At 37.8% G+C, this 15,060-nt stretch overlaps 1 protein-coding gene across 3 annotated transcripts in view; it reads left to right on the top strand.

Moving 5' to 3' along the window:
• SBF2 (SET binding factor 2) overlaps nucleotides 1–15,060 on the top strand; it is a 235,288-nt gene that overhangs the window by 155,100 nt on the left and 65,128 nt on the right. The gene's annotated exons all lie outside the window — the stretch shown is intronic.

Genomic DNA, 15,060 nt, shown 5'->3' with positions numbered 1-15,060 from the left:
GTAACCTATATTAGCTTACACCAAAGGCACATCTGAGCCATCATCTGTTCTCCAACGTTGGCCAAAAGCAGATGGAAGATAATATTGATTTATTTTGCCTCTAGAACTTTGCTTGTCATTCTTCTGTATCACTTGAGTGTAATAAGGGCCTCTTTGGAGCATTTACTGTGCAGTCTGTTGTGTAAGAAACTTTGATAAGCAAAATTAAAACCAGTGTCATTCTATAAATAATATCAAATTTATTTTTCTTAGACAAGTAACTTTTGTATTATGTTCTGCCACCAGATAAAGTTTAAAAACCTATCAGTCAGTTCTCAGAATTCAGAGGTTTGCGAATACTGTCCAATAACAAGAAAGATTTTATTATTCCTGAGAGAAAATCAGCTCGGTGTGTGTGTCATATGATTCAAATTCTTGGCAATATGAAGGTTACATGAGCTAGCATTTCTCATATTTTATGTTGAAAACTATGTTGCTAAACATCTTTATTTTGGAGGGTTACAGTAGATTTCTCTCCTTTTGGACTTTTGTTTCATGACCTGTCTTTTGTTACTCAGTTTGACTTGCATTCCTGGAAGCAGAGTCTCAGAATTCATGTTTGAAAAACAGCATTATTTAAAAATATTTAAAGGTATTTTAAAGCATACAAAATCAGACATGAAGAGAAATCATTGGAGTTTAACAGGCCCACACTTAATTCTATTAATTCATGAGTTATTACCAGTTTGAACTTTCCCATCATGTTAGACATAGAAATTATTTATTTAGAAATAATAGAAATTATTTAAGTGGGGAGGGGGGGGGGGAAAGGAGATTCCAATGTTTAAGGCTTGGGCTTCAAGCTTCCAGATTTACTTCTGTATTGTGCTGAACATGATTTTGGTAGGGATTTTTTTTGGTCACATCATATGGTTTCTCTGATACATGATTCCCAAAAAGAAGAAATAACAGCTTTATCATCCTGCTGACTTTATAGGGATCCACCTATAAAATTCTGGACTTAATAAAAGAAGTTGCTATTCCTGAATCTTTCTGATAATGTCTTTTTCCCAAGAGATTGCATAGTACCAGAATATCATTGTACTGATATTGAGCTGATAGTGCTCACATAATTTCCCTAGGGAAAAAAAAATGGAAACACACTGTAAAATACTGTATTCGTGGTCAGTTTTCAGTTTTCTTTTCTTTGCTCTGAGGGAAGTACTTGTTTGTTATACTCATCCCATCTCATAGGATGACCAGAGAGTCCTGGGAGATCCCAGTCAAGGGTGTCTTTTTGCGAAACCCAGGAAACAGAGTTGCTTTCTTTGCAGGGCTGCCTGTGCACCTGTATCAAGGAGTAGGGGCGTGTGTGTATGTGTGTGTGTGCTGCTCTCATGGCACTGCCAGCTTCCCTACCCCTGCTGGAGGGCCAGTCAGCATTCCCTACCCTACAGGTGTCGAGGGAGGTGAGTTACAGTGTCTAGGTAATTCCTTGTTGCATCCCTGGGGACATTAGTGTGTGCAGTGGTGTCCCCAGCGAGGCGTCTGGCTGATTCTGCATGTGTGCCCATCCCCAGGGGGGTCGTCTCCAGCTGTGTTAAACTGCCTTTGTGGTTTTAGCAAGGATGAGTTTTTGATGACCAGGCAGCAGAAAACCATGGCTTATTTTTCACACTGGGGCTGTGCCAGCTGTGCTGTTCAGGAATGAGCTTGTGTGTGGCAGGGAAATTCCTAAATTGCTGTTTTCCTGCAGACTTCCGAGACCCGCTTCTGTTAATCTTGACTTCTGCATGGACCTGCCGTGTGTAACTATTGCACAAGACTGTTACTTAAGGGGAAGAAAAGAAAGGGATTAGCAGAAATGAGAATCCCATGGTATGCTGTCCATTCCTGCATCTGCCTTCAACTTCCCTCCCTTCCCTCCTGGCTTCTGACCAAAACATGTCGCGTTCACACACTTCCTCCTTCCCTCTGTGTATCCATGTGCACATCCATACCAGAGTAGGTCCAGCCCTATTTAAGGGTCTTTGCTTAATATTGTATTAAAAAATATCAAATGGTAGCAGGGTGTTGGTTTTAATACAAGAAGAAGCAGAACTTCACGTGAGCAGTGACCCCAGCAGCTCCTCTGGCTGGCTGCAGCTTTGGGGCTCACAGGAGAATTTCCCTGAGCAGCTCCCTGACACGGGTGAGGAGGGCGGTACAAACCCATCCATCCCAGATAGGTCTCTGCACTATTGGGCAGCTGGAGCAAGGCTTTACTCAGGCTTTACTCTTCATGGATGTCTCCTTGTTGCTGGCCTTCTGTTGAACCCTCTCACGTTTGCTGTTGGTGCAGGATGTGCTTCCCTGTGTTTGCTCACACACAGGTATCTCACTGAAACCATGGAGCTCCTTGGAGTGTTGACATGGTAAGCCCTGACTGCTCTGAAGTGATCATTACTGCTAATTGTGGCCTTGTGGTTGCCAAGTGTTCCTCATAACTCCGTGTTCTGAATATTTTTGGTCGTCGTGATGAAAAGCAGACATGCGTTTGTACGCTGCTCGCTGCTGTAAATAAAACAAGTCTGGGTTGGGAACTGTGTTGTACTGCTGTGCAGTTGCTCTCCCAGCCTGGCTTGGAAAGAGGTGAACTGATGAAAGGTACTAAAAAACAAACGAAAACAAAAAGTCTTTCATGTTGGAAAGAATAGGCACTTTGCTTGTGTGAAATCAGTGACTTCTGACATGTATAACACAGTATATATAAAAATAAGGAAGTAACACATGGAATTTGGGTTTTATCTAAGATGTTAGGTATGTTTATAAAGTGTATTACAGTGTAAGTCCATCATTCCCCACAGATATGTGTATAACACTGTTAATTTTGTGTACATGAAATTCATCTGCTCTGAGTGCCATTTAATGTATACAATAAGTGGCAGAACATTGCATGGTATTGATTTGTTGTACCCACACAGTGACTGTACCACTGTGGCCACACATGTGCACAGTCTGTTTTTGGGAAAAGGAATTCCTGATCTTCTTTCCCCTGCACTTCACCCTTCAAGTATCTGGTAAGCCCAGGCAGAGAAGCTGCAGTGAGACATCTCAGCAAGGTGTGCTGCCTTGGCCACACACCAGATTGACAACTGGTTTGTTGTTTCTGTAAGGATTTTTATGAAGTTTCTGTTTCTAAATGTTTAAATTTTAGGAATTCGCATTAAAATTACTAATGAGTGGCTGTAAGAGCCTCATTATCTTTTGCATACAGTCATTTCTGAGGCAGAAAGAGGATGGGATATCCAAAGTCTTCTAATCATTTGGTTGCTGTCATGTTTGCATAACCTTTGGTTTAAACAATTGAGATCTTGGCAGCTTGCATTCAAAAATTGATGTGTGGTGCTGAGATAAATACCATAAAACACAGGCCAGTTCTGGGTTTTGTCAGTATTTTGTGTAAACTTTGACAAAAGCATTAATATGACAAACAAACAGTAGTGAACTGTGTGATCTTTTAGAATGATTTCTAAGGAGAAAACCATAAGGATCAATTTCTTTACGGTAAAAGACCTACCTCTCTTGTTACTGTTACCTAAAAGTGTGTGGCATTGTAGAACAAGAACACAAATAAAGGTGTAAACAAAAGAACATTTGGCAATCTGCATATGTTGTAAAAAATCCTTGCAGCTGTTGACATACTTTTAAAAATATTACAGCCCAGAATTATGACTTAAATAAGTTGGCTTTTAGGGTGCATGGAAAATGCCATGTAAACATACTTTAATGAGGATTATTTTTAGTAATTCCCTCCCTGTACTCAGTCACGGGGAGAGGCTTTGGTATCTAGTGATCAAACAAAATATTTAAAAATTACTTTACCTGATGTCTATAGATAAAACAAGCAAACAAATTCCACAACCCCCTTTCCCCACCTCTCCCCTAATTATTGAACTCTAAAGTCCAAAACTCCACTTGGGAGCTAAAAATTGGAATTGGAAGTTCATGTTTAACAGTCTAAAGTCCCACAATGTTTGTAGATGGACAAATTGATTTGATTTTCTATACAGATTATTTGACTTTTGAGGACAAAAGCAGCTTCTTTTGATTAAGTCCTTTAGTCATTTTTACCTTCTAAAACCTTCACTTGGAATGTTAATTGATCAAACATCACTAGAGAATACAAATCCTTTGTTATACATAAGTAAATTCCATATAATTAGCATGTAATATTCTCTATCCTTTCCAGGTGTATAGAGTGATATATCTTTCTAGATCTTACTCTATCTGTAGTAATAATAATACACTTAAAATCAACTTGGATTATAAGGCTGCCATGATTTTCAGCACTTCTTTTTTAGAAACTTCGTATTTTTCCTTGTCTGCATTATAATAATCTGTTTGTAATATTCTAATTTCCAAATTCAAGATACAACCTGCATATGAAACAGTAGGCATCGGAAGTAATTAACTTAAAATCAGTCCAACAAACCATAATTAATTATTCCAGCCAATTTAATGATAAGGTATTTTGTAGAGATTTTCATCAAAAATTAGGTATGTAGCAGTATATTGTTAAAGCAGTGGTGAATTTTGGCTGCAGCATCATGCTTGTGCACCCAGCTCTCACTCTGGGTATTAATTTAGAAGAAGCAAATCTTTATTATTTTAGTTTCTGTGCATAAGAATATTCAAAGAAGGAGAAGGGTGGTAAGTAAGAGTATTTGAAATTTTTAGTTGTTGACTAGCAGCACCTGGCAGGATGTCTCTCAGAACTGAACCAAAAACTACGCTCCTAAATGTCCATGTGAAACAGTAAAGAACAAGATCTAAAATTTTAGCAGCATAAGGATCTTGGACAAAATGTGTCCATCAGCACTAGTGTGATACTGAAAGACAAGGTAAGGGGTACTGTGGGGGATTCATGTCAGCTGCGGTGCTGTGGTAGTGAAGGTCTTCCTGAAAGCTTGAGGATTTCTTTGCTACTTAGAACTGCAGATAAGATAAAAGAAATGAGAAGATGGTCAAATGCATCAGGATATCTACCCATATTTCTTGTTAGAAAGAGACCCGGATAAGAAATACTTATCATTTGAGTCATCACACTTATTGTACATGGCTGATAGTTCTTGCTGATACAGTGTATTTTATTCAGTATATGCACTAAATAATGCCATGCTGACCAGAAATTATCTGTTGATCTTCAGAATTGTGTTCTGCACTCATTTGGTGATTTGCTAGTGGGTTCTCTGGAATTGAAGTCATGCTGGTTTTAGGATGCCAAAGCCATTGCTAATGGTTGAACTTCTCAGTTTTTGTTTTCACTACTCGTTCTTTTTTATCCAGCCACTGCAATCTGGCTCATCCTTCTGAAAGCTCCAAACATGAATTGTGAGGAAAGAATTTCAAATAGTATGACTATAGTTGAGACTTAGAACTTCTCTAATATTTCACTGTACCCAAAGGTACAGAAGTTTTATTAAACTTCTCATTGCCCTTTACTGTGATTACATAGCAGGACTACCCTTTCTGCATTTTTTTTCTTAAAATGTCAATGAAATAAGAACAAAACAGGTGTTTGGAACAAAACCTTCTGGAAGGAAGATCAGATAGCCTAATGAGAAGATGTGTCAGGGTTTTAAAACAGATTAACTGGCAATCCAAAATCTGGCAAAGAAGGCTTTCTCTGTGGCTAGTTAGCTGGACGTTGCTACTAGCAGTGATTTAGAGGTCTGTGGAACAGAAAGGGATTGTACCAATTCCTAGAATTTGTACCAAAGAAAAGAATTTTGCTGGAAGGCAATGCTAGTGCACTTCTGCTTCTTTGGTCCATGCAACAAGCTTGAGGATGTCTTTTTTCCTCTGTTTGTGTTTACCTTGCCAAACAGTTTTTACAGAGAACAGGAATATTTCTAAGGAGATCCAAAGATGCCTCTTCAGCTAGATGACCAACTAGTATGTTTTGGGAGTTTACTTTTTTACTTCTGTAACTAAAATTGGAGGAGTTACTTCATGGAATTCTAACCTTCTTATTTCCTGAAGCCATTTAAAAATCCCAGAGAAAAGTAGCAATTCAGCAAGCTTTAAGACAGAAGGATTCTGAGGGTAGTTCTACAATTGCCAGTTCAAAATTGGTTTACTGTTTCTTCCATTGTCTTTATATCTTACAAAAATTGTTTCATGCTTGTTTTCACTTGGATTCTTAGAAAAGCAAACATTTTGTTAATCATCAAGAAATTATTTTTTAATAAATGTTTCATAAGAAACAGCTCCACATCTCCTGTATATTTATCCTACTTTTATTATTGAACCACCAAAAAGCGTAAGATTTCAAATAAAATCTGTATCTCTATGAAAGAGGTGGCTGCTGTCCATGCACTGAAAAGTACAATCATAAAGTTTAAAATACTTAGCATTAAAATATTTGTAATAGAATATATATTTTGCTGACATATGTTATCTTGGAGGGAGCACTTTACTAAATCAAGCAGGCTTGAAGTCTCTGAATCTCTTGGGGTTTTCAGGCTTTGCAGCAACATTCTTCCTTGATTGCACAGATTTGATGTGTTAATAAAGGTGGACACTGCTCTACAACATGCTACTTAATCATGCACAACAATATGTCTTTCAGTTTCCCAGATTTGCTTTAAGTATTTTTTTTTTTTCTATTAACTGTTTGTCCTTGAAATGACTTTATCGCTGGAATTATTTTTCTCCAGAAAAGATGGGATATTTCTGATAACAGCTCTAGTAACGTGATCTTTTCATATGATGTGCAGTGTGCCTAATTCTGGTTCTTGTTACAAGGTTGATTTTTGGATTAAGCAACTTCTACAACAACTTCCATGAATGTTGTTAAGAGTGCGCTACTCTTTGAAACACAACAGAAGATTTACATTCCAGCCTATTAAGGAAGAGAGAGGTCTGGCAGCAGGGTTGGCAGTGAGGGATTTTAGGTTCTGTCAAGTTCACCAGCCCAACTAATCCAGTGCGTCATCTGTGCCTGAGCATGGAAAAGCCCTTGCTGGATGAATTCGAGATTCAGAACGTTATAATCAGGATTACCTCAGAAAAACCCACAAAACACTCCTTGTCATCCTTGAAATTCTGCAGCCCATTGCAGGTCATCCCAGAAATATCCTCTTCTAGCAGCTGACACTTGTTTTGTGGATCCAGGAATGGAGCTGCACCAACAAAGTTGATCCAAGAAAACTTCTTCCAGGAGCAGCTGGTCAGTGTCGTTCGTGTTGTCCTTTGGTGCAGCTGTACACAGACTATCTGGTGCCCCTGCCAAAACTGTAGGAAAGCTTTTCCGTACTATCAAGGTTGGCTTAAAAATACCAAAGCTGTCGTGCAGCAAGATGTCAAATATGTGTTGAAAAGAGAAACCCCATTTTGGGCATTTGATGGAAAATGCTTCTGCCAGTGGCAGTGCTATACCCAGGCAAACATGGGCTTGGGTACCCAGGAGCACCTGTCCAGAACCCTGTGGATGCGCTGGACATAGAAATATAAAAGTGGCATCAGCTTTCTTGCCAATAATTTCTGTCTGTGCTGGTTAAGCACATTGTTTTATACATTTATTTAGGCTTTTTGGGATTCTTTCAATTGTGCACTCTTCTGATAGTTTCAGTCTCTTGGTTCAGATCCATAAACTTTCTAATTGAGTTTTGTTCATTTGCCCCTTGTATAACTCTTTGTGAGATTAATATTTTAGGATTTTTGACTTGGTTTGACATGTATAGCACAGCATGGCTCTCGGTATGTAATTCATGGCAGCATGGCTGTATGTAGTTCATGTTTCCACACGGAGTTACCCTGTCCCTTGTACAGACCTTTGTCTTTGGGAGGCTTTCAGTCTGTGTCTGCCAAGCTGTGATGACAGTCAGCAGCAGTCCTGCCTTCCAGCATATTTACCACTCTCCCAAATTTGTTGTCAATCAGAAATGTGATGAAAATGCATATCATGCCCTTTTCCATGTTGTTAATGAAAATATTCACCACAGTATCCAGCCCTGAAAACAGAATTTAGAACCACCTGCCTGTTAAATCTTGAGCCTGACAGTGCAGTCAGTTTTCCGTTCTTTCATCCAGACTTCTCTCCCAGCTTGTCTCCAAGGGTACCAAAGGAGCCTGCAGAAGGCAGACTGCTCTCTCCTCAGATACAGAGCTTGGTATTTCATTGAAGATGATGATCCAGTTTTACTTGGTCAGTTGGTTTTTTGTGTTCTAAATTACTTTGTGGTTTTCCTGTGTCTGGAAATGCTCTCTATGAGGATTTGCTCCCTACCATCAAGCCTGTAGCTCCCCCAGACCTGTTCCTTGCCTTCTTTGAGTAGTTGTCAAAGGTTTTATTTCTGGTTCCCCAGAAAATCAGTTGGCAAGAGACTGAGTCTCCCAAGGGGAAAACTTTGGGGATTAGAAGTTCTCTTTCCTAAGATGATGTCATTGAGGGTTCTTAGCATAAATAAAAAACTATTTTGCTATCCTGTGCTATTCAGTGGAAAATTTTCAGTGAGCCCTTCTTCCAAGTTCCATTTCATCAGACACTGTTCAGTTTCTCCATAGTGAACTAGACTCAAACTTTTTGGTAGCTGATTTGAACTGAGCATCGACTCATTACATGACAGAAGATGGATGTAAAATTCCATTTCTATCCAAACATTATTCATCAAAAGTGAAAAATTGATTTTTTCAGTGAATCTTTCACTTTACATACCCATATAAATGTGATTTGGTTTTTTTTGGAGTTCATTCCTGTTAAGTTGTAAAAGTTGTATAGAATGTGCACTGATGATGTGATGCATTTTTATTAAAAGTACATGAAATTGGAAAATCACATGAAACTTAGAAAAGAACAGTAAAATTAAGTGAGGTGGATGTGTTTGTACATATTTGAAAGTTTATGACTGGTTTAAAATTTAGGAGACGAGATGCTGCTGGGAGTAAGGATGTGTCCTGTGTACTTGTGAACTGATTTGTTAATATGTAACTGAACTATACTGTAATATGGCATCTATTTTAATAGTTCTTTTAATGTCTTAAGCATTTCTCTGTTGTTCCTTAACTCAATTAAACAGGCTGTCTGTACAGCAGTTTACAGAGTATCCTGTGTTAATATTTTGCAGTGGCTGCAGCAGTGTTTTGGTCTGCCAGGGCTCTAGGAATAGTTTCTGCAGTTCCTAGATGTAGTATGAATTAATCAGCCACTCCAACTGAGCACTTAATGGATATTGATCACTTTTTTGTCATGGATTGCAGTGTATTCTATCATTTGAGTGTTGTTTGTCAAAACCTTTTACAAATTGCTGTGCAGGACCTTGTATCACAGCTGGTGTAGTTTAAGGTTTGGACAGAGTCACTGTGAATGAAGCCCTGCTGTGAAATAAAAGTCAAAAGGCATCTTGGCATCCCAACCATTTCCTTGGGAGAAGATTACAGCCTGAGTATGTTGAACTTTATTGCCATGGGCCTCATGACAGTATTCAGAAACATGCATGGCATTTCTGTTAAAGAAACTCAGATGTGCTGAGACGCGAGGGATGGCATTCTTGTTTTTATCAGTATCTTGCAAAAAAAAAAATTAAATGTTTTTAGGCTTTTGGGGTACAGGGGAAATACAGTGACAAATGTGTAATTTATGCACATAAAAATTGAGGTTCCTGATCTAAACATAATTGGTAACAAGGAAGAGGAAATGACTAACCTCAAGCCTAGATGGAAATGTATTTATTGAGAAAGCGGGGGGGTGGGGGGCGCTTGACAGCTCTTCTTTGAGTGAAATGTTGTTTCTTGTTTTCACTTGCTCTGAGGAGTAGGATGGGGCTGCACAGAGAAAATCTGTTGCATTTCCTAGCTTGTGAATGTGTGGAGTAAAGCAAAAGGAAACTTAAACATCATTGAACACTATTGTGCTTGTGTAATTGCGTCTAAACTGCCTTGATAGAATTCTGTTCCTTATACCACTACGCTTAAGGGCAGGCAAACTTAGGAGAATTCAGGGCCAGGTGAAGACAAACATGAAGTTCCTCAGGAAATAAAATACCTCTAAAATAAAACTGGATCTCCTGCCTGGAATGACAGCTCTACAATATCTTGCATCCTGTTGCTGACAGGATTAGGATCCTTAATTAAATGATCATTGCAAAGGCTGATCAGGCAGAAAGACCACGAAGTAGAAACAAATGGGAGGATTCTCCTGAGTTGGGTGTTGTTCCTTTGCCTTCTGCACTGGCTTCCCTCTGTAATGGCTGTTGAGGGTGAAGAAACTGTTACATGAAGAACTCAGAGAACAGGTCAAGTCTGTGATCTGGACTTTGTGTTCAATTATTGCTGTCAGACCAGGTAGCAGTATGAGAAGCTGCTCATCAAAAGCCCGGAGATCTGATAAATGGTAAACCTGGAAACCATAGACAATAAGAGTGGGTGCTTGTCTTGGTTTTATTAGCTGTGAATCCCTGCAGCAGTGTTTAGGCAAAACAAAAGTTAAATTGAAAGCTTGTGTTAATGAGCAACACATAAAATATGTTATGGCCATTTATGAAAGAAGAGTTGGGTTTTGGGAATTAATACTTCTCAAAAGCTCTTGATATTCTTATCGAGACAAGAAGTTATAAAAGCAATGAGAATTTTGTAAGGCAGTATCTCTCAAGTTTTGAGTTTGTTCTTGTAGTTCTGTCAAGAGATAAGGCAACAGGTAGTGAGCTTTATGGGCTTTCTCAGTATGTCCACTTTTCATCCTGTTTCTCAGGTCCCAGAAGAGTTCCACTTAAAAAAATTGTAGCTGCTTCAATAAGGTTTGATTTCACCTTTGCCAAGAGAAAAGGGAAAAGTTTGATCCCACTATAAAGCAGAGCAGCAGCTGACATTGATGGTAACTTCACTAGGCAAAGTTCTATATCAATATTAGCAAGAAAGTAAATGCACATGAATTTTCACTGAAAAAAGCAGTTAAAATTAATGTGCATTTTGCTTCATTTTGTTTATGATTCCAGTAAGAAGATTTAAAACTTTCTTGTGAAGTTAATTATGTAATGCTAGTAAAGGTAATATAAGTGATTATTGTCATACTGGCATTTATTCCAACAAACTGTAATTTTACCTATGGCTTTATCTGCGAAGTTAAAGCTTGTAATTTAAATGCTTTTAAAAGTTATTTTGGAAATTCCAAGTAGGACTGTGTTTTTTCAGGACAGCATACAATTATGTTAGTTATAATCAGATATTCTTAGTTTGTCTGTTTATTTACTTGCATTTTTGATTCTGCAAAGATTGAATATAAAGGACACTGATGGTAACATCAATTTACACAGAATAGGTTTTTTTTAATCAAAGCTGTACTTTGTAATAGTTCAATTACATTAATATTGCATTTGTATATGAATGAATAAAATTTATGTAGCTTATCTATTGAAAATGAAAAATAACCTCATTAATATTAAAGTATAGTTATGAATAACATTGCAGTTCTACCTGATGAATCTCTATTCCTTTTAGCAAACAAAACATTTTTTCTAAGCTGGACTGTTGAATTCTCTTACTGCTTCAGACAATAGTAGTAGCTTGTGGCATTAGGATTGGCAGTTCATATTTCCAAAGTATAAACTGCACCAATAATAAAAATTCTGTGATTCAGTAAAACCCTGCCCATATAATACATCTCTAAGAATTAGGATTAAATCCTGACACCAATGAAGTCATCTGTTGGATTTGTAACTAGTGTTTCACCTGTAATTTGTAGCCAATGTTCTGCACATAGTTACACATGCTGACTTAACAGTTCTTGGGTTAGTGCTTTAAAAACACATCTGACCCTAAAGTTTCTGGCTTTTTTTTTTTCCTGGATTCATTTTTGAGCTTAGTCCTGCAGGGTGATGAATGCTCTTCATATGACTGAAAATTGACTTCAGTTATTCTCAGGGGGGACAGAGCAGTGTTGAGCAGCACTTTTAACAGAGCATACATGCGTCCTACTGTGCTGCCAAAAAGGTATGGATCAAGTGCTGCCATGTTCAGCTTTTTAGTTTGGATGCATTCACTGCATGCTATGCTGATTTCATGTGATACTCAGGCCTGTGGGGAATTCCACGTATTTATGGTGTTCCTGAATGTAAGGCAAAATCAGATGCCAAGTTTTTGGCATACTCGGATTTCTGCAAATTATTAAAAATATGTCTGCTTGAAAAGCTTAGTGCCTAAAGCAGATCGGGTTTTAATGCTGGAACATACTGTATCAGGTAGCAGTTAATGAGAGCGACAATCAAGATTAATTTAAAAAGAAAATTCCACCTCAAATGTTATCTAGATGTTCCATACATGTCTTCTAGGTTTTTATTGTGTGATTAAGAGAAAGCAGAAATCCCTCAGTATAAGCTGTTGTTTAATGCAGGAAGAGAGATCATTTTTGTGCACTGTCACAGTGCTTCATTGGCTTGGGCTTGCTCTTATGGGGTATCAGAGGGGGCTTAACAGCCTTCTTGACCCTTCATGTCTAGGAGCAGATCATGGAAGATCTTTTCCTAAGGTGACATTTCCCAGCTGTTCATCACTGTCCCTCACTGCAGAGGTCATCTCAGCTTCATGATGATGAACGATACCTTGTTTTCCAAGCCACAGTTCCGAGCAGTACCTGTTGGAAGTCAGGAGTGAGGAGCAGAGTTGACTCTCTCCTCCAGCACCAGAAGCCTAAGCCACCTACCAGGTTCCAAAAGCCATCAGTGCTCCTCCATATCAGCCCCATGTGTCCAGCCAAGCAGTCAAAATCCGTAACTTCCAAGCTCTCAGCTCTGCAATCTGATGGCAATATCAAACTACCAAAGTCTTGCTGCATATTTAAACTGAAGTATAAAAGTAATTCACCTGCATTGTCAAAGTTAAGTGATGTAAGGGAGAACATTCTCCTTTTATTATTCATTTGTCAATTCAGTGTAGCAAAGCTATTTTAAATGTACACGAATTCCTGTGACACTTCCAATTTGCTACAGAGCTCAGCAACTGTCTGGATATAGGATCAGTATGGCCAGAACAATGTGCCAGGTTTTCACTCAATTAGGCATGGATTCAAAGCAGTACTCTGCATATGTCATGGTGGAAGTCTGTATTTCACTGTCAAAGGACATTGGTTTTTTGGTGATTAATTTGCTGAAAATAATTTTTGTTCCCCAGATGTGTTTCAGCTTCATTTTGTGCAAATTAGGTGGAAAAGCTTTGATTATTTTATGGTATTTGATTTTTGTCTACTTTTATAGTGGTACTAAGATATTTTTCACAATTGGTAAAGACATTATATATAAGGCAGCTGGGTTGCATTGTTTCAGGAGTCTAAATTAATTGCCTACAACACATATATGACATTTCCAGTACTTTGGTTTGTCTGTAAAACTGAGAAGCTGAGATTTCAGTGCAACATCTCTTTTAACTGTGACATTCTGTCTTGTAGCTACAAAGCAGGTAAACAGTTAATTAGCTCCACTCATCTTAAAACAACAGTATTATAATTTATTCCTAACCGAGATTGCTTTGTATTCTTTGTCATATGCAGGAGAGAAAAAAAATAGAGATAATACTTCCATACTACAAGTCCATGTACTGCTGACATGGAATATGTGGAGAATTTCATACTTGAAGGAAGGAATGGAAAAATAATCTAATGTGTTGTTTATATGGTGATGATATATATCTTTAAGACATATGTTAGCTCTTGGAGTATTGAATGCTCTCTAGGTGAAGATACATTGCTCAGTTTTTATAAAGATATTTTTATGTGTATTTTGGATAAAAGCCCAAACTCTTTCAAATAATTTGAGCTAAGGGATTAAGTAGGTAACCTGGAATTGAGGATGGATTATTTTATACCTGGTTATAAATAATCACGTACAGAAATAAGATACGTATTTCTTTGAAAGCTGTTGCACATTTCTAAAAATTGGAAAGTCAAATTTTAAGTGGGAAGCGTTTTCCTTAAGTGAAAAAGTACTAAGAATATTTATCATATATTAAACTAAAAATACATGTGCTAACTTCCAAATGGGGATTAAGGATGTGGATAACAACAGGGAATAATGCAGAAATGGAAAATTGAAAGCAGCTGAGGCTGTGTCCTTTAGCCTTATGCTCTAAGATCTTACAAACTAATTTGGGTTTGCTGTATACACGTTGCAATGCTAAGAGGCATCATTGAAACATTTATTGAGTTTCTCAGTGTCCGTTTTTGTTAGTTCTCCTTTACTAGATTGGAAGTGTGTTACGAAGAGTGAGCACTTGCCAAACTCGCGTTGTCCATGCACAGTTAGCATTCATGCATTTGTGCAGAGTTAGACACGTTAACTCTGTGCAGAAATAAACCTTTACAATCGTGAACTTGTGTCCCTTTTCAGAATATATGTGTAAGCAGTTTTCTAAATGCTGCTGTATTTAACTGCAATGGCCATTGGTGTTCTGTTTAGGTGAGCTTGATTAAAGTAATAGAAGATGAAAGATTTGTTACTGAAAAATCACAGAGGTTGAAAAGGACTTTAGAATGATGAGGAGTAAAATAGTCTTGTGATGAGGTTTTTTTTGTTTTGTTATATTAAACCTGCAATCCACAGTCACTCTGCAGCCATTTAAGAACAAATAATGAGATGGATACAAATAACATCCTAATGATTCCTAACATTATTGGTTTTGTAATGTAGATTTCATATTTCTGCTATCACAATTGGCTGGTGCCAGGTTTTTGCTACTTGCTGTGTTTTAGGTAACTCTGATATGAGATGAAGGCATAAACGTAAACTCTGACAGAAGAACACTTGAGATATTTCAATTTTGGCATTCAGTCACTTGTTACAGTTAAGAGGAGTGGTTTGAGTTGCAGGGTGCCCACTGTAACAATAATGTTAAAAAATATTTAAATGAATTGTTCAGCTGGAAACGTTAGTTGTCCATTGATCATCCAGGGGCACAATGGCAATACATTTGTCTAGTACAACTATGTGCATTACTGTGTTCTTTAGTGGTGGCAAAAAGCTGCTGAAAAAACACCTGATAATTTTTTTTTAAAGTATGATTTTTAACTCTTGTTCTGTATTTTTTGTTCTTTTTTTTATGGTCATAAAAACT

Source organism: Zosterops lateralis (genome assembly GCF_965231275.1).
Source record: "Zosterops lateralis genome assembly, chromosome: 6".
Classification (NCBI taxonomy): domain Eukaryota; kingdom Metazoa; phylum Chordata; class Aves; order Passeriformes; family Zosteropidae; genus Zosterops; species Zosterops lateralis.
The sequence above is the reverse complement of the archived record's forward strand: the minus strand, read 5'-3'. Positions and strand labels throughout refer to the sequence as shown.